Below are 20770 nucleotides of genomic sequence, written 5' to 3'. Positions count from 1 at the left end.
TTGGGCATCTGCCTTCAGCTCCAGTCATGGTCCTAAGGTCCTGGGATCTAGTCTCAAGCAGGTATTCTGCTTCTCTTTCTCTCTCCCATTCCCCCTGCTTGTGTTCCCTCTTTAGCTCTCTCTCTCTCTCTTTGTTAAATAAATAATAAATAAATAAAATCTTAAAAAAAAAAGAAGAAGAAGAAAAATGACACCACAGCTTAAGTTACAGAGTCCTAGACAGGAATGAAGAAAAGGACTGACCATCTAAAGAAAAAATTAAAAGGCAACACAAGGAGAGAGGCTAGACAGTGATCTTGGTGGAGACTTGGTTTGAGTAGGTTTCTTGCAGATACTTCCTTTTTTTTTTTTTTAAGATTTTATTTATTTATTGGATAGAGAGATTGCAAGTAGGCAGAGCAGCAGCAGAGATAGAGGGGGACGCAGGCTTCCGCTGAGCAGAGAGCCCAATGCGGAGTTCAGTCCCAGGACCTTGAGATCATGACCTGAGCCGAAGGCAGAGGCTTAACCCACTGAGCCACCCAGGCGCCCCTCTTGCAGATACTTCTTAAAGGTTGTGGTATTTTTCCAGAGCTTAGCAGCTCGTGTGTTCAAAGGTCTACCAATGTTGGGTTCTCCTAGCAGGCTTAGGATGGACAAGAGGATGGTCCTGACATCATACAGGATAGACCACTTGTCCTTCAGGATGTCCAGGTAGATGTTACCCTGGGTGTCGCGCTGGGGTGGTAGCGGGGTGTGAGGAGTTTCACCGTGTGGGTCATTGTAAGGGTAGCCACTGGTGAACTCCAGGAGAGCGTGTACCTAAGGTTTTCATGTACTGCGCCAGCTACTCCATGAGGTCCCCACCCATTTGAAAAGGTCGTCTGATTCAGGGAAGGCAGAAATTCTTTTATCACCAGACGTCATGAAGGTCATCAGCTCCTGCTGGAGCCTCTTGCCCATGGGGCCCTGGGTCTGTTGTTCTCGGCCAAAGAGCTGGTGGTGGCTGGGACACTGTTCTGGGAGGCTACCTGGGCCACATGGGGAGGGAGAAGGGCTTCCTGTATTTTAAAAAAGGTGTCATGCAGTCTCTGCATTAGAGTCATCATCGCAGCAATTTAACTGCTTCTTTCGTATTTATTGAGTTGTGTTCAGTCTAAGGACCCTTTGAAATTTTTGATATGTTAAAAATGGATTGTAGAATGTGCTGAAGGGGGTCCTAGTTTCTACATTTTTAGAAATTCAATGTGTATTCAGTATTGAAATAAGCAGTCTGTAGGCTGTACCCTCTTTGATATACCAGATAGCAGTAAGACTCTTGGTTTGTGTGCCTGTGTGGTCAGGAAGTGCGGCAAGAAATAGAGAAAAACAGGATGAAAGAGAAAGGTCTTTTGCTGGATGTCATTCTTCTATTCTAATAAATCATTTCATTTCATTTCTTCTTTTAAAAAGTCTCTTTACCTCTTCTCTCTTTCTCATACTGAACATCAGCAGTAGAGATAACCCACTGTGATTGCTCACTCTCTACTCACTCATATACATACAAAGAAAAACTAATTCTACACAGCTGAGAGGCAGGATTTAAAGATAAGTGTCTTTTTTTTCTTTTTAAAGGAGTGGAATAGGAGTGGAGAATAAGTTTTATTTCTCTTGATTCTAATAAAATTCAAGTATTTATTAAGATCTGATCATCACAAGTTCCTTCTATGGTTAGGATTTGAAAGTATAATTTCTCTAAACACAAGTGAAAATGAGCTTCTGGTTTAAGAGAAATGTCAGTTATACTAACATTTCTCTGGAGATTGAAGAGTTACCCCTACATGTTACTGTGTTAGGGATTTTGTGGTTAGTATTAAAGACCAGTAAGTTAACAGCAACTAGATGATGTTTTAATGATTTATTGAAGGTAAAACAGGCCAACTGTAACCAAAGAAGTGGTAAAAGAAAAGATCATAGAACACTTTAAATAGTTTATATAAGGACACACTCTGTAAATACTGATTTTCTTGGCATGGTAATTTTTCCTCTTAGCTATGAAAAGTAAATGATGTTTCTATTTTTAATATGCAAGCTAATTTTTTCTAACTAGATTGTACTTTGCCTTTGGAAGGTTTTCAATCAAATAAATCTGTGAGTAAAAATTCCTATAGTTTGTAGTTAAATAAAATTTTAATTTAAACAGAGGTAGGTATTATCATTATTACTATTATTATTTTTATCAGAAACAACAGGCATAGGAATTTGTTTAAATATAAAGAGAGTGAGGGCTCATACTATCAAATACTTATTGAAATTTTTTGAGATTTTTTAGAAAGCTTAATTCATTTACATTCATTCAAAAGCGAACAGCAAGATTAGTGATCCAGGGAATGGGTGTGGAACACAAGAGGATGTTGAGTTACCTGTTCTCACATAGTTTGCTAGAAATATTACTTCTGGTACATGGTACAGATTGTTTGCTTTCTTGATTTATGAAGATTTAAAACACTTAGCTCACAAATAATTTTTAAAAATTATATTGCAGTTATACATTATCTTTGCCCTTAAGTTATTAACAGTTAATGTTATGTTAACATTCATTTAGCTCAATTTTGAGTAGCAATTTCTTTTCTAATACTGGTAATTCCTAATGAATCCTTATTTCCTTATAGGATTGACATAGCACAGTGATTCTCAAATGTGGCTGCACATTAGAATCACTTAGAATGTTTTAAAAATATATGAATGCCTAGCTTTGCCCTAGAGATTCTGATTTAAATAGTCTGTGGAGCCTCATTTATCTCTCTCTATTTTAAACCTAAGTGATTCTAATATTCAGCCAGGTTTGGAAACCTTGCAATATATAGTTTTAGAACCCATCCAAAGCATTTAATGCTGAGATCAAAAAAAATTTTTTTAATGATTCAACTTAAAAGGGGAAATTTCAGATTGGTTTTTCTATTAAAACATTTTTGTTATAAATTTATTTATTATTAGGAGAAAAACTTCTAAACTTCACATTATGTATTTTCTCTTTTTTCATTTTGCCTCTTTAAAGTGAGCACTCATCTTTACTTTGAAATTTAGTAAGATGTCTTCTGACATTTATTAAACATAACTCTGTTCTAAATCTACAACAATAATAAGAAATGCTTATATTGTTTATAGGCTATTAGATGGCCCAGAATTTTAAAGGGCCAGTCCAAATAGCAGACGTGAGAAGTGGTTTTACAGAAATATGTTGTACTTCGATCATATTTTTATTAATTTGGCCATACTTTTGAAGAGAACTAATAAGGATTTATAAATTATTAGATACAGTTTTCTTTACTCTTTGTATATATAAATTTTCCGTGAAAGCTAACAAATATATTTTGTTATAGAATTTATTCTTAGATAGAATTTATTCTTAAAGTAGTTTAAATCAGTTGAAACATTTTTTTTTTAAACTTTCTTAAGAATTTTAAATGATCTAATCCATCTGTGGGGTGGATTTCCATCAACTGACACTTATTAATTGAGCAAATGTCTGTTGAGTGCCTGCTTCATGCTAGTGGAGTGCTGGTTGCTGGAGATACATGAACAGATAGGTCACCTGCTTTAATAAAATGTGGTGTATTATATGTAACTATTGCAAGGTCATCTATATTTTTATGTGTCCGATACTCTCAGATTTATTTATTTTTCTGGAAGATTTCCTTTTGTCAAAAGAGAGAAAAATGAAATGTTAGGTGTCATATGCACTTGAAGGTCAGTGTGAAATGATGATAAACACTTATGAAATATTAATTAAGCTGGTAAGAAAAAGTGTTTGCCAGGATCATCAAAGTTCTATGTCATTGTTTGCCTTATTCCCCCACCTTCCCCATTCAGAGTCTGATATTGGAAAAATGAAAGTCTTAGATCTCATAAAAACTAACATTTTGGTTAAATTTGGTATACAGTTCAAGAAAAAAATTTAAGATGTCAGATACTTTATTGGTGAGTACATTTTCATTAGTTTTGAATGTGATTCTTTAAAACTTTTCATGTTCTGAAATTTATTATAGACAATATTCTGACTTCATAGTGTAAATCATTACAGGGGGCTAAAAATGTAAATGACTGGTTCTTTTTGAGAATCTTCCATAGTTTACATTTTATTCAGGTATTTTATAAGTGTTTTGCAACTTTAGTTTAAGGGAACTATCAGTACTTATAATTGCATGAATATTTCATACTTTGGGTGATTTAGAGGATTTTGGTGCTTGATAATTTTGATTTTTTTCTTTTGTTTGTTTCTAGTTTGTTAGAAATAAGACCTTAGATACGAATTTTTTTTTTTTTTTAGAAGTAACTCTTTGAAACTTAATGTAACTTAACAAAACCATGGAAAACTTACCTTGTCTTGTTTCAAATGTTTAAAAGATTCCTGGGCCTACATTTAGAGGTTGTTAGAAATAGATATTATTTTTTCATTTCTAGACCTAGTAATTTATATCTGTGTTCAGAGTCCCAGATTTAACTAATTAATTTAAGTACCTTAGAGAGTAAAAAAATTACAGTAGCTTGTTAATCATGCTTGTAATCATATAAAAAATAATGGTTGTGTAAGACATGCATCTAATATTGACTTATTAAGTGTTCTGAAGAGTATGTGAGAGCACCTGGGTGGTTCAGTGGGTTGAGCCTCTGCCTTAGGCTCAGGTCATGATCCCAGGGTCCTGGGATCGAGCCCCGCATTGGACTCTCTGCTCAGCAGGGAGCCTGCTTCCTCCTCTCTCTCTCTCTCTCTGCCTGCCTCTCTGCCTACTGGTAATCTCTCTCTGTCAAATAAATAAATAAAATCTTAAAAAAAAAAAAAGTATGTGAAACTCTCATTGGTCACTGGAACAGTAAATTAAGACTTCCTAAGTATTTCAGTGCTAGGGGTAGTTACCTTTGCTTAAAGCTGGTGCATCAGTAATAATGACCCTTTAAAATAATTTTTATTAGTCAGCAAACATGCAGTCTGGGCTCCTGTTTCTTTGCTGTGGCTTAATTCAGTTCAGCAAACATCTGTTGAGTACTTACTGTAAGCTTGGCCTAGTCTTAGACACCACATATTATAAAGGTAAGTTAGATTTGGTTTTGTCCCTTACCCCAGGAGAAGCACATTTTAATCTACTACCCATTTTCTTCCCTATTTGTATTTTAGTTACATGAGTCTTGTTTTTGGTTCTTTGGACTATTTTGCTCCCTTTCACCATTAACTTTTTTCTTGTATCTCCAGTGTCTCAATTAATTATGAGAATATTTATGAACCTGTTACTTTTCCATAACATTTGAGATGTGATTACAGTGTATTTGTTTATGCCTTTCCTTTTGTTTTCCTTCCCTAGTAATTGGTGCTGAATAGAACGGCAACTGATAATTGGAAAATAAGTACATGAAAGAATGTACAAAGTTTTTTTTATTCCCTTAACAACTCTAATTTTTCTATATTTGCCTTTATCCTTGTCTTTATTTTTTTCTTGAAAGACTTATTTATTCTCTGCTCAGCAGGGAGCCTGCTTCCTCCTCTCTCTCTGCCTGCCTCCTCCTCTCTCTCTGCCTGCCTCTCTGCCTACTTGTGATATCTGTCTGTCAAATAAATAAATAAATAAAATCTTTAAAGACTTATTTATTAATTTGAGAGAAACAAGAGCAAGAGAGGGAGAGCAGGCACATGGCAGGGGAGGGGCAGAGGAGAGGGAGAGAGATTCCCAAGCAGATTCCACACTGAGCACAGAACCTGATGCAGGGCTCAGTCTCATGACCCTGAAATCACAACATGAGCCGAAACCAGGAGTTGACCGCCCAACCACCGTGCCACCAAGGTGTCCCCTTGTCTCCTTTTCTTATCTGGCTTAGATTACCTGATCTTTAAGAACATAGCTCTCTTGCCACATATTTTCTTCCCCTCTCCCATTGTTTTTCCTTTGTTACAACTGAAAAGAAATCACATTCTTCTGCATACTGGTACCACTATAAATTCATGATTTCCAGTTACAAAGTGGGGCCTCTTGGGTGGCCTGGACCTGCCATATTTCCCTCGTCAGTTTTTCTTTATGGCTATTTAAGATCTCTTTAACTCTTGCTAAGCCACCAGGCCCTCACTTCACAGGTGATCTTGCTTTCTGCTGCATTAGAAAATAGAAGGTAGCAGAGGAGAACTACCTCAGTGAACATCCTGCCACATAACTTATCTGCATCTGTACCTGTAGTTTGTTAAGTGAGAGTGTAGCCTACTGATTATGCTCTTGGGAGTCAGAGAGGCTTAGTTGGGTTCAGATCTACCACTTGAAACCTTGGCAAGTTACTTAACCTTGAGGTTTTGTTTCCTCATTTATAAAAAGAGAGTAATAATATATACAGGGGTGCTAGCAGTTGTAAAGAGCATAATATCTTATAAGTAGTAAACTTTTAATTCGAAATGATGGTGATGATGATGATAATAAATGATCTTTAAGTAAATGGAGGGATCTCTTTTTTTCCTGCCTGAGGCTAAGCCTTCCACCATTGAGTTGAGCTCCATTCCCTCTTAACTTTCTTTTAGGAACCTTGCTCTATTTGTTATTACTCTTACTTTTCAGAATCAGCCTTTCCAGTAGCCCTTTCCCATCAGCATTTACATGTTTCAGTCTTTCCTGATTTAAAAATCATCTCATACTCCATATACTTTTTCAACTATTTTTCTGTTTACTTTCTCTCCTTAACAGCTAAATTTCTTGAATAGGTTGAGTAATTTGCCAGTTTCCAGGTACCAGGAGAGACTCTGAAAAGAGAAAAGTGATAACTTTTCTTACAGAGGCCTGACTGTATTTTCAGGATTGTTGGTGAAACCTTAATGCAAAAGAAAATACCCTTTGAAATGCATTAGAAATTACATTTTGGGGCACGTGGGTGGCTCGGTTGGTTGTGTCTGCCTTTGTCTCAGTTCATGAACCTGGGGTCCTAGGATCGAGCCCTGTGTCAGGCTCCCTGCTCCCTCTGCCCCTTCCTACCATTCATATGCTTACTCTCTCTCTCTCTCTCTCTCTCTCTCTCTCTCTGTGTCTCACTATCAAATAAAATCTAAAAAGAAATTACACTTCTTGTTAAATATACATTGAGAAAATACACAATGAAGACTTTGGAAAGGGGCAAGTATTTTTGTACAATTGTTGGAGGCTATCAGAATTCCTCTTTAATTATGAATGACAAATGTTTTATTTAAAATATTGTTTATGGTCCATTCAAGAAAAAAAAACGATATTCTTTCTCTTCTATTGCATTCTGTTATTGAGTTAGTATTTGTACTAGTAGGTGAATAGGGAGAGTTGTTAAATAGGCTAATTTTATTACTATTCTGCTATTTAAAAATAAGGCAGGAAATTAAGGCTTCATTTAGGTTTTTGGTCATTTCTGAATTTTATATATAAGCTAATTTTCCTAGTGTATACAATCTAAGCTCAATATTGCACGTAGATTAGGATATATAAATAATCATATTATGGAAAAAATTAATGGCAAGAATCTGCCGGTATTTAACCTTTCCAAGTTTTGGTTATGCCATCTATAAAGTGGTACAAATACCTATTTCAGAGGGGTTTTGATCAATAATAAATATAATCATATATATGAATATAATTTATATTCTAAATATTCATAGGAAGAATACAACGAAGATAATAGCTGTACAAAGTGTAAAGTTATTAGTACAAGTATAATGAAATTATAAGGTAGTAGTGTCAATACAAGAGGTAAAAAATATTTTTATTCCACCTTGTGATTTTAAAATTTTATATAAATCCAGCTGGTACCAGATGCTTATACACCAAAAAACAAACAAACAAAAAAAACCCCACAGACTTCCACCACTTCTTTAAGTACATTGTGCTGTGAATATGTTGGTCTAATACATATTATTATGTAACTTATAATTATATATATATATATATATAATTATGAATGATGATGTATCATACTAAATGGAAGAAACTATTGTCCTTAACCTTTTCTTCCCCTTCCCCCCCACCCAGCCTCCTCAACAGAATGTATTTTTTAGGAGTATATTGCCATGACAGGCATTGTGGTGTGCATTTTAATGTCGCTACTGTGCTGAAGCACTAAAGTTAAAAGACTAGAATTGTGCTTAGTGACTTAAGGTGGGTAACCATAACAGGTCTGGAGGTTATATTTATTTGACAGAGATTTTATATATTTTTTAAAAGTTTTTATTTTATTTATTTATTTGACAGGAGAAAGAGATCACAAGTAGGCAGAGAGGTAGGCAGAGTGGCGGGTGGGTGGGGGGAAGCAGGCTCCCCACTGAGCAGAGAGCCCGATGCGGGGCTCGATCCCAGGACCCTGAGATCATGACCTGAGCCAAAGGCAAGGCTTAACCCACTGAGCCACCCAGGCGCCCCGACAGAGATTTTGAAATGCCCTAGCAGTTACCCTTTTTTTTTTTTTAAAGATTCTATTTTTTTAACAGAAAGAGTGGCTTAATTATATACCTAAAATAAATATTTAACCCTTTTGCTATTCTAAGACAGCAGAGCAATAGTGGCTACAGGGAAGATTGTAAGATTGGTTGATTGATTTTTAAAATATATTTATTTAGGGATGCGTAGGTGGCCTAGTTGGTTAAGCGTCTGCCTTCGGCTTGGGTCATGATCCGGAGTCCTGGGATCCAGCCCCCATTAGCCTCTGCTCAGCAGGGAGTCTGCTACTCTTTCTCCCTGTCACCCTGTTTGTGATCTCTCTCTCTCTCTGTATCTCATGGTCTCAAATAAATAAAATCTTTCAAAATTTTTATTTATTTTAGAGGGGGGAGAGGAGAGCAAGAACCTGGGGGGTGAATAGGAGCAGAGGGAGAGGGAAAGAGTCTCAAGAAGATTCTGCACTGAGCCTAGAACCCAGTGCAGGGCTCAATCTCATGACCCTGAGATCACCACCAGAGCCAAAACCAAGAGTTGGACACTTAACTGACTGTGCCACCCGGCACCCCTATAAGATTTATTTTAATTTAATTATTTTATTTTAGTTTTAAAAAATGTTTTATTTAAACAGGTTTTTTTGTTTTGTTTTGTTAAGTTTTTTTTTAAGGGGCGCCTGGGTGTGTTAGTCATCTAAGCTCTGAGTCTTAATTTTGGTTCAGGTCATGATCTTAGGGTCATGCAATGTAGTTTGTGGAGCCTGCTTAAGATTCTCTCCCTTTCCTCTGCCTTCGGCTCAGGTCATGATCTCAGGGTCCTGGGATCGAACCCCGCATTGGGCTCTCTGCTCTGTGAGGAGCTTGCTTCCCTCTCTCTCTGCCTGCCTCTCTGCCTACTTGTGATCTCTCTCTGTCAAATAAATAAATAAAATCTTAAAAAAAAAAAAAAAAAAAAAGATTCTCTCCCTTTGCCCCTCTCCACCCCTCCCCCACCCCGCCACCCCGACTGCTCTCTGATAGGTGCAAACTCTCTCCTTTAAAAAAAATATAGAAAAATCAAGACTATATTACAGAATTCCCTTACATACCCTACCTCTTTTCCCCTATTTCCCCTATTTTTAATATTTTTAGTATGATATTAGTTATAACTAGGCAATATTAATACATTATCATCTAAAACCTGTACTTTATTAGTTTTTACCCATTATCTTTTTTCTGTCCTGAAATCCCATCTAGGATACCAATTAGATTAATTTGCATGTCTCCTGAGGCTTCTCTTTGACTGGCAGTCTCAGACTTTCCTTGTTGATGACCTAGGCAGTTTTGAGGGGTACTGGTCAGCTATTAATATTCCTTTATTGGAATTTGTCTGATGTTTTCCTCATGATTAGGCTGGGATTGAAGGTGTGGGGAAGAAGAACACAGAGGTAAAGTGCCATTTTTATCACATCATACTGAGGGTATGTTACTATTACTATGATGTAGTGCTGTTGATGTTGACTTGATTACTTGGCTGAGGTAGTATCTGTCAGGTTCCTCCACTGTATTCTTTTTTCCTCACCCTTTCCATACTGTATTTTGGAAAGAAGTTACTCCGTGCAGCACACACTTAAGGATTGGGGAGTTAGGTTCTCTTTCCTTGAGGGCAGAGTGTCTACATAAATTACTTGAAATTCTGCTTGGGAGATTTTTCTTTTGTCATTCAATTATTTATGTCAGTATGGACTCAAATATTTATTTTTATGCCTTGGGTTATAATTTAGTCCTATTTTATTTTGTTGCTCAAATTGTTCTGGCTTTGGCCATTGGGAACTTCTCTCTTGGCTCCTATGTCCCATCAAGGTGGTGTATTTTTGGGAGGGGTGTGTATGTGTGTGTACTAACCTGTGTATAAACACATATCCATAAATTTTTTTAAAAATTTTATTTGAGAGAGAATAAGAGCATAAGTAGAGGGAGAGGCAGTAGCAGGCTCCCCACTGAGCAGGGAGCCAAGCACAGAGGTCGATCCCAGGACTCTGGGATCATGAGCTAAAGGCAGACACCTAACCGACTGAGCCAGCTGGGCTCCCCTCCATAAATATTTTGTATATAGTCATCTGCATCTCTACTAAGCTAAACATGAGTTCATATTTTGACTTTATCTCTAATCCCTTATATTAACCTCTGGATCATTCTAGCTCCTCCCCTTGTTTATCTGTAAATTCCCAGTCCAGCATTGGCCAACTTGGTCATCTATCACCATTTATTTGTTTAATTCCAATATAAGTATATAGCAGTATTAGAATTGTTAACTCTGGGAAGTAACTACATCAGTTAGAATACGTGCTTATGTGCATTTCCTTTTGCCTTTAGTGTTAGCAATGCCACACATCTCCAAAGCTACCTAGGTCAGGACGTTTTCCTTTTCACCCCTCAGTGAGATTTATAATACAGTTAGATCTTCCATCAGTTTATATTCCTTCCTAGGATGCCCTGACCTTCTAAATTAGATTTTTTTAAATTTGCATAATGGTTCACTTTTTTGTCCTTTAAAGGTTTATGGTTTTGACAGATGCATAATGTATGCATCCAAGATTGCAGTGTTATTTAGAATAATTTCATGAGTATAAAACATCACCTTTGTGTCTGTCATGTTCAACCCTCCTGTCTTCCCCTCAACTTCTGAACTTTTTACTGCCCTTGTAGTTTTATCTTTTATAAAATGTCATATAATTGAAATCATAATATATAGCCTTTTCAAACTGAAGAAATTTAATTTTAAAATGCTCTTTTCTAGTATCCTTAGAAACTTGGTCTTGGAATGACCATGGTTTAAGTCTCATCCACATTTCCACCTAATATGACACCCCTACTGTATCTTTTGAATGGTGGTCATTCAGTATCTGTTTGAACTTAATACTGACGGAGAACTCACTACTTCATGAAATCTTTGCTTTTATTGAGCCTCAGATTCTTCTCTAGAACAACTGCTCAGTGATGTGAGTTTGACTTTGAGGTAACTTGAACTATGTCTCTTCCTTTTTCTGTATAGCAAACTTTCATATCTTGAAGACAGTTTTAATAGGTTCTCTTGGATCATCTACAATTCTTTTCACTTTTCTGCTTTTCAGAACCCTAGCTGGTTAACAACTTTTGAGTATACTTCAGTGTTAAATATGTTGTTCAGAATGTGATCTTACACATTGGCTATATTGCTTTCTTTGTGGTTTCTTTTGCCATTTTCTCAAATTTATGTTAACACATTGCAGCCATATTAGCCTTCCAAATGCAAAGATTTTCTTAAATCATCATCGTTCAAAACTTGGCAGCTGCTCTCTGTTGCATTAGAGTGGTATTTCTTCATGAAGGACATGTTTCAGAATTGTCTGTGGAGTTTTTGTTTTTAAAAATAGGTGCTCAAGCTCTATCTCCAGGAGTTCTGGAAATGGAAAGTGATGTTAGAGATTTTTATTTTGTAGAAGAGGAGACTGAAGGCCTGATAGGCTGATCTTTTTGATCTTCTCAGAATGGGACTAGAACCCGTTTTTCTTGGTCCTGTTGGATCTATAGTTCTTTCATTTAAAGATTTTTGTGTTCTTAACTTCCCCTCGTTTATTTTCTCTGGACTATCACTGTTATTTCAATGTGTGTCACACTTAACCTGCCTTTGTGTTTTCCTTGCACTGTTCTACCTGGAATATCTTAACCTTCTTTTATATTAAAATACACAAATTTTCAGTGTTTACTTGGTTTTTACTTCTTCTATGAAATAGTGTTTGTGTCTCCCAGGAATGATCACTTTGTTTATAACATGGTTGGTCAAATTTTATTTATGTTTTCCTCTTGCAGTATATTAATCATTATAATTTTTGTTGATGTTGGGAATTGACTAGAAATTTTATAAGCTTCTTTGTCTTTCAATATTTAAATAAGCAACTACAAGTATACACATGCACACTGTCTTACCTTAATTATAATGATCATGATGTAGGATTGCATGTTGATTATACTTGTATCCTTCAGAATGGCTGACACAGTGCTATATATACAGTGAGCATACTTGGTAAAGTGTTTGGTTTCATACAAGTTTAAGCTAATATTATGTGTTTTTGAGCAGCTACTTCACACTTTAACATCATAATTGAACTTAGGATCGGTTGGGGGGCTCACAATTTTCTGTGTCTCCTAAGGCAAGTTCATGCCATCTTGTACTTGTTTGGCTGCTTTGTAGTTCAACCATTTTTTTGTTTATGTGGTTAAATTTCATCTTGTCTAGTATTCTAGCTTGCTTGTTATTTTTTAATCCTGATTTTTTTCATCTACAGTATTTGCTAACCTTCTCAGCTTCATGTCATCCATAAATTTGGTAAGTATGCCTTTTATCTGTCCCTCTAAGTCTTACATATGGAAAAGGACCAAGCTGTATGTATCTTTAGCATACCTAAAAAACTTACAAGAACATACATACCATTATAATAGTGTTCTATATACAGTCATGTAACTGCTGAGAAGTCACCTAAATAACTATTCAGTTCTTCATATATTCTTTCATGGTTTTGTTTTAATCTTTATGAGCACTTTCTGTGTCTCTTGAATCTTACTGTGCTATAGAATAGTACAAGAAATAGAAAAATGCCCTTCCTCTCAAGGATCGCACAATATAAAATACAATAAATGAGATAAGACATACTTAAAAACTAGTGGGATAGGTGCACCATAAGATTCTTGCCTTCAGGAAATACACTATTCATTGACCTATAGCCAGAACAGCCAATTTCTTCATAAACCAAAGCCATTATATTTTTACATAATTTCATTTTATAAGTAACCACTGCGAGAGTAAAGCCAGTAATATATCATGGGTAGACATTGTGAAGCGGGAGACACTTATCCCTTAGATCTTTTTCTTTTTTAAAAATATTTTGTTTGTTTATTTGAGAGAGAGAGTGTGTGAGCGAGAGAGCACAAGTGAGGGTAACAGCAGAGAGGGAGAAGCAGGCTCCCCGCTGAGCAGGGAGTCCTGGGATCGTGACCTGAGCCAAAGGCAGCCGCTCAACCGATTGAGCCATCTAGGCGCCCCTCCCTTAGATCTTTTTAAATAACTTTCCTCTCTGAGAGCAGTTACTTGGCATACGTATTAATATGGGCAGAGCTGATAAACTCAGGTCTCAAATAGAATGTTGAAGAAAACAGTGACAATGCTGTATTTAAATGTATACAATATTAAGTGAGTCCATCCCTGATCAAATAATGAGTGACCAGGATTTTTTTTTTTGTATTTTTATTTTAATTCCAGTGTAGTTAACATTCAGTGTTATATTACTTTCAGGTGTACAATATAGTGATTCAATAATTCTGTACATTACTCAAGCTCATCACAATAAGTGTACTCCTTTAATCCCTGTCACCCGTTTTCATGCATCCACCCACCACCCACCTCCCCTCTGGTAACCATCAGTTTGTTTTGTATTAAAGTTATGAGTCTGTTTCTTGGATTGTCTCTCTCTCTCTCTCTCTCTCTCTCTCTTTTATTCCTTTGCTCATTTGTTTTGTTTCTTAAATTCCACATATGAATGGAAGCATATGATATATGTCTTTATCTGACTGACTTACTTCACTTAGCATTTTATAGTGAGTGACCAGAATTGAACAATGGCTTATAATCCTAGAATTTTTCACCTTGAAAAGAGCTTTTGCAACTACTTATCTGGTCCATTCTTCTCATTTTGTAGCTGAGGAGTCCAAGGCCCAAGGTTTAATGGCTTGAATAAGCTCCCATAGTTAGTTGCTGATAGAGCTGGAACTTGAACCCGGACTCCTCTGTGAATCTTAAATAAAGTTCTAAAAGTCTAAATGTTCTCTCTATAACATTTTCTTCCTAGAAAGCTTTCCCATTTAAAAAAATGTGCAGTATCTCATTCATATAATACTAAAGAAATACATGCAGGTACAGAGTAACTGTGAAATCAGACAGCCTATAATTGTTCAACCACAATCCAGGTTGTGATACACAATATGAATAGTACTCCAGAAGTCCTCCTTTGTGAATAGTTCCTTAGTTACATTTCCTTACTTTTCTTACTTTCATGAAAATCCTTCTTTGCTCTTTTAAAAGGTTTTACCATTTACATGTGTATCCTAAATAAGAAAGTTTAGTTTTTGAACCACACTGCTTATACTGTCTTATGATATATTACATTTATGATATTCATCTGTGTTGGTACACATAGATGTGTGTTCATTTTCATTACTGTATAATATTCCATTGTATATCTATACCACAGTTTATCTGTTTTTCTTTTTTTTTCTTTTTTTTTTTTTAAAGATTTTATTTATTTGACAGACAGAGATCACAATTAGGCAGAGAGGCAGGCAGAGAGAGAGAAGGAGGAAGCAGGCTCCCCGCCGAGCAGAGAGCCCGATGCGGGGCTCGATCCCAGGACTCCGGGATCATGACCTGAGCCGAAGGCAGAGGCTTTAACCCACTGAGCCACCCAGGCGCCCCTATCTGTTTTTCTTAGGTGGATATTTGGGTTATTGCTGGTTTTGGATTATCATGACTAAGACCACAGTAAATACATGCCACTGTATATTCAGGAGTTTCTTGAGGTTATTACATACTACATATGGGATGTCTGGGTCTTGGGGTATATAAGTTTTCAGCCTTACTAGTTAATTACAAACTGAGATAATACTAGTCCATTCTGAGAGGGCTGTTTACTTCCTTTTCACTCTTACTCCTAGGGTGTAGTCTGGCCCTACAGTCCAGTTTTGATCTTCTGTCATTTTAAGCTATCAGAAGCACTGCTCAGCTTCCTCTTCTGGATCAATAAATTGCTCCAGGGCAAAAGTGCCCCCAGACATGTTTTAACTTTCTGGTTTTCATCTTATCATGGACCTTAATTTGGTACCATCTCATGATTCTGTTAGTTCTTTGCGACTTTTAAGAGCTTTATTTATTTATTTTTAAAATTTCTTTTCAGCATAACATTATTCATTGTTTTTGCACCACACCCAGTGCTCCATGCAATACGTGCCCTCCCTAATACCCACCACCTTGTTCCCCCAACCTCCCACCCCCTGCCCCTTCAAGACCCAAAAACAAGTCTTGTTTTTCAGAGTCCATAGTCTCTCATGGTTCACCTCCCCTTCCAATTTCCCTCAACTCCCTTCTCCTCTCCATCTCCCCATGTCCTCCATGTTATTTGTTATGCTCCACAAATAAGTGAAACCATATGATAATTGACTCTCTCTGCTTGACTTATTTCACTCAGCATAAGAGCTTTTAAGTAGTTTTTCCAGCTTGTCTTCAGTGAATTTGCCTGAAATTTCTGAAAGAGAAAATTTATCCCCATTGAGCTTTTAGTTTTAATTATCATATTTAAAAAATTTGAATTTGCTTCCTTTTCAAAGCACCTTAGTCAGTTTTTCCTGTTCCTTGTAGCTGTTTTCAAGCCTGTCTTTTATTACTCTCTGTCTTGCTTTTTTGTATGCTTGGTAATTTTTAAATAGGAGCTCTTTATTTTCTTTGGAAAATTCTTTATGGGTTATCCTTGAAGCCTAAAACGAGTATGTATTTTTCCAGATAAAATTGTATTTGCTTCTGTGGGTATCTCGGTGTGGGATGGGTGTGTGTGCATTAGTCCAGAAGCCCTGCTTTAAACTTTACTCATGGCTTTGGTTGTTTAAGGCCACCCAGGTAATATGATTTGGACTGTCTTGTGGTAACAGCTTTTTGTGGTTGAAATTTTTATCTGCTCCTTTTCTCAGTCCCTAAGCAGCTCTTCTATGGGATGGGAGTGAAAGGTACAGAAGCCTGAAGGACGAGCATCTCCTATTCATCTGCCTACCTCAGTGGCTTTGTCTTCTGTTTTCTGGGCAAGTGAAGTACAGAAAATTAAGCCTAGACTTAACATGGTCCAGTTACGCCTTCACTTAGATTTTGGCCTGTTAATAAAAAGTCTTAGTATCTTACCAGTTTTTCCATGCTATTAAAATAAACAGGTACATGTTTTTTTTTTCTTAACTTGTCTTTAATTCAGCATTTTTAGTTATTTTCAATACAGAATTGATCATTACACCTGGAAAGGCATATTACCAGAAGCTGAGGTATTAGTTTCTCTCTTAACACAGAATATCATAAAAGGCTTTTTGATCATCTTCTAATGACTTTCAGATTTTCACAGTAAATGAGAAATCATTTATGAATTATTGAATTTTTGCTGTTCTACACTTTCAGTGTTTGAAACCCTTCATGAAGGCAGAAATAGTATCATACAGCTTTTGTTTACTAAATAGATAATTTTAAAATACATAAGTTCTGCTGATACCAAAATAATTTCTGTTCAGTCGTGTATAAATTAAGCTCAGTATCGTGCTGAAAGTAGAAATGCCATACATGATTGAAATGATGGTATAGAGTAATTCGAAGCATTTTCCCCCCAAATTTTATACTGGTAAATTGTGTTAGGATAGAATTTGTTATTGCTTAAAATTTTCTGATTGTTATTCCTGAGAACCAGTTCACTTTGTATAGTTTTATCCTGTTGAAAATTATATCCAGCATATGTCTTGCTCTTTTTTCCTCTTAGTTCCTCCTGGTCACCAGTGCGTACATGTGTGCATTTGTATACATGTACACACATGTGAAAGCATACTAGTTAGCTTATAAGTTTTTCTATATTCCTTTTCCTTTTCTTTGTACAGTATAGTTAAATGAATATTTTTTAAAAATTTTTCAATATTTATTTGAGAGAGAGCACTGGGTGAGGAGGGAGAGGCAGAGGGAAAGGGGGGGACAGAGACTCTCCATGCTGTGCTGAGCATGGAGCATGACATGGAGCTCCACCTCACGACTCAGATCACGACCTGAGCTAAAGTCAAGAGTGGGACACTTAACCCACTGAGCCACCAGGCGTCCCTGAATACATTTATTTTTATGTTGCCTTCCTCTAGTTTTTTTCAGTGTTATTTAATTAATAAGTTCAGTGTTCATAGGATAATCAAACTATTCTTGTTTTTTTAAATCAAACTATTCTTTATCAGCAGCAGAATGTAATGAATTGCTTCTTCATTATTTGTTTTTTATTTAGGAAATTATAAATGTTAAAAGTCTAGAAGAATAGTATGATAGACATCTGTATCCCCTTCAGCTAAATTCATCAGTTGTTAACATTTTTAAATATTCTCTCCTTCTCTCCCTTTCCCCTCATCTTCCTTCCCATGCCATATACTTTTTTTTCAAGCTGTGATATTTAAAAGTATATTGTAGACTCATCATCCTTTACTTGAGTATATATCTCCTAAAAAGAAGACTATTCTTTGGGGCATCTGGGTGGCTTGGCCAGTAAGTGTCTGCCCTCAGCTCGGGTCATGATCCCAGCGTCCTGGGATCGAGCTCTGCATCGGGCTCCCTGCTCAGTGGGGAACCTGCTTCTCCCTCTCCTTTCCCCACCGCCTCGTGCTCTCTCTCTCTCTCTCCTGCTCTCAAATAAGTAAATAAAATCTAAAAAAAAAAAGAATATTCTCTTGTATAACCTTAAGAACTTTATTATACCCCAGTAGTCCGGCATTGATAGAATAAAATGGTATAACCCACAATCTGTATTTATATTTTTCCATCTATACCCAGAAAAATCTCCAAAATGTTTATTTTTCCCCCTGTGGGACCTGTTTCATGATTATACGTTATACTTGGTTGTTATGTCCCTGTATCTTTAATCTAGAGCAGGGCCTAGCAGATTTTTTCTTAAACGGTCAGATAGTAAATATTTTTGGCTTTGGGAATCAATTGCATTTTGCAACTACTGCAGTCTGCATTATAGTTAGAAAGCAGCCATAGACATTATGTAAACAGATGAGTGTGGCTATGTTCTAATAAAACTTTATTTATAGAGGGGGGTCGGGGGTGAGCCCCATGTTGGGCTCCACATTGGTTGTGGAGCCTGCTTAAGATTCTATCTCCCTCTCCCCCAGTTGTCTCTCTTTCTCTCAAAATAAGTAAATAAATATGCAAACATGTTATTTATAGAAACAGGCTAAAGGTTGTAGCCCCTCTGATCTAGAATAGTTGTCTTTATTTTGTTTTTGTTTTTATTTTTTAAGTAGGCCCAGCATGGAGCCCAATGTGTGGCATCTAAACCCACACGACCCCCAAGATCAAGACCCACCAAGCCACCCAGGTGCCCTTAGGATAGTTTTGTTATGTTTTGTTTTTTAAGATTTATTTATTTTTGAGAAAGAGAGCAAGAGGGAGGGGCAGAGGGAGAGACAGTGTCTTAAGCAGACTCCCTGCAGTGTGGGGCTTGATGTTGCAACCCTAAGATCGTGACCTGAGCCAAAATCAAGAGTTAACGCTTAACTGACTGGGCCACTCAAGTGCCCGTATATAAATGTTTTATGTTCACAGATGTGAATAAAGAATTCAAGAGGACTTGGAGAATGAAGGGTAATGAGTATAACTTAGATGTAGAATTGAAGAGTATTTATATTTTAGTAAAATATAATTCCACAGTAAAAAAGCTAAACTTGTCTTATTTTATGTTGAAGACGAAAAACAATAAAATTAATAATCCTTTGCCACAGGTAAGCCTACTATTTGTAGCAGTGGATTTAGCCTAGAAATGGATTACAAATAATTCTTGATTTAATACAGAGTTGTCCTTGTGGGAATGCTGTAATTATACTTGTGTTCACACAAATATATATACATTTAAAAAAATCATTCTACAGATTACTTGGTTGAATGAGTAGCAAAAGTGTGAAAGTAGCAAGTTTTGCTAGAATTAAAGAGTTGCAGTATTTTTAGTGCTTGAATTTCCTTTAAATATCTGTATGAACATCTGTAGTGATTGGGTGCTTTACTGCATTTTTTATTGGTTTCGACTGAGACAGTATTTTTCTTCATATTGTACCTTTATCACAATTTGATTCTGGTTTGACCCTTTATAGCCTATAAAAGTCTGTTTCCTTTTCTATATAGCCATGTGTTAAATAAAGAAGGATAGAAACAAAATTCTATTAGAAGTTTTAATTTTTTAGGTTAAAAATTCTCAGAATCTTAACTATTCCTCACATCACATCTCCACAATAAATGGTTGGTGTGATCTTGACAAATTACTTAATCTGCCTTGGTTTCCTTATTTGTAAAATAGTGATAATGGTACCTATCTTCTAAGTTTATAGTGAGAGCTATGTTATTATACTTAAGATACGTAACGTCTGGCTTATAGTCTATACATTCAGCAAATGTTGGACACTGTTGTTTTTTCTTACTACATTCTTTCTCATCTACCTTGTCTCTTCATGAACCTGTCTGTCTCTCTTAAAGCAGAGCTAAATACAATAGCAGGTGTGATCTGACCAGCCTAGGAAGAGTACAGTGGTTAATCCCTCCATTAATTTGGATTAAAGTTTAAGTTTTCTTTTTTTTTAATTTCACTGTAGAGAATTTATATACAAAAAAGTAGGCTAGGATGATGTACCACACATACCCATCCTCTACCCCAACAGCAAGTCCAGTCCTATCCATTCGCTTCCATACAGTTTTCTCCTTTTCTGGTGTAGTTGTAGCTCCTCTGTTATACCTAAGTCCATGCCTGATTTGTTTTGATAGTTACTAAAGCTTTTAGGATAGTACCTTATTCTCTTAGTAAATAATTATCAAATTAATGAACAGATGAGCCTTGTCTTGTTTGATGTCTGGATCAGTTTTTAGTAGTTTGCGTTTGGAGGTGAAGTGGATGGGTGGGTGGGATTGAAAATAGAATTGTCTGTATCATATTGTTTTTTTTCCTAGTTTTGTATGATTCCTTCATTTCTGTGTAGGAATATATGTGGTAATCTTACTGGTAAAATCTCTGAGGACTCAAAAGAGTACTCAAATAATTCAAATTAGCTGGTCTGGAAGACTTGAGTTTACCACTTTCTTACAGTCTTTTTGCTTATTCTGGACTTTACAGTGTTTATATAGGAATTTCAATTTGTTAATCATTTATCTTAATTAAAGAGAAGCAAATAGAGTTTAAAGAGTTCTATTTTGTCATCTCTGTTGAAATAATTTAAGTACAGTAAAAATTGTTACAGTTTATTGGTTTCAGAGAGAGGCCTTTCTTCCCAGCATCAACAACTGACTATAGCACTTTTTTCAAGCCTGTGCTTATTTTTTCCATAACTCTGTTCTTACATGTTCCTTATTGTTATTGTACTTTCAGAAGTTTGCTGGAAGTTTAATAGACTCATAGTCATTTTCATATTAATGATACAGAAGTATGTAAATCTTGCTTAAAACAGAGATCAGTCATAAAGACACCGTGAGAAGTCTTTGGTTATTCAGGTAGTGGGGAAGGAGTTCTGGAGGTGAAGTACGACAGTTACGAGTATTGTAGAGAGGATAGGTTGTAGTACTTAGCT

At 36.1% G+C, this 20770-nt stretch overlaps 1 protein-coding gene and 1 pseudogene across 3 annotated transcripts in view; one reads left to right on the top strand and one right to left on the bottom strand.

The window, feature by feature from the left end:
• LOC111142861 (zinc finger ZZ-type containing 3) overlaps positions 1-20770 on the top strand; it is a 62663-nt gene that overhangs the window by 21490 nt on the left and 20403 nt on the right. The gene's annotated exons all lie outside the window — the stretch shown is intronic.
• Positions 284-945, bottom strand: LOC111143637 (annotated as a pseudogene).

The sequence above is a fragment of the Enhydra lutris genome, unplaced genomic scaffold (genome assembly GCF_002288905.1).
Source record: "Enhydra lutris kenyoni isolate GAN:26980312 unplaced genomic scaffold, ASM228890v2 scaffoldscaffold9, whole genome shotgun sequence".
Taxonomy (NCBI): Eukaryota; Metazoa; Chordata; class Mammalia; order Carnivora; family Mustelidae; genus Enhydra; species Enhydra lutris.
The sequence above is the reverse complement of the archived record's forward strand: the minus strand, read 5'-3'. Positions and strand labels throughout refer to the sequence as shown.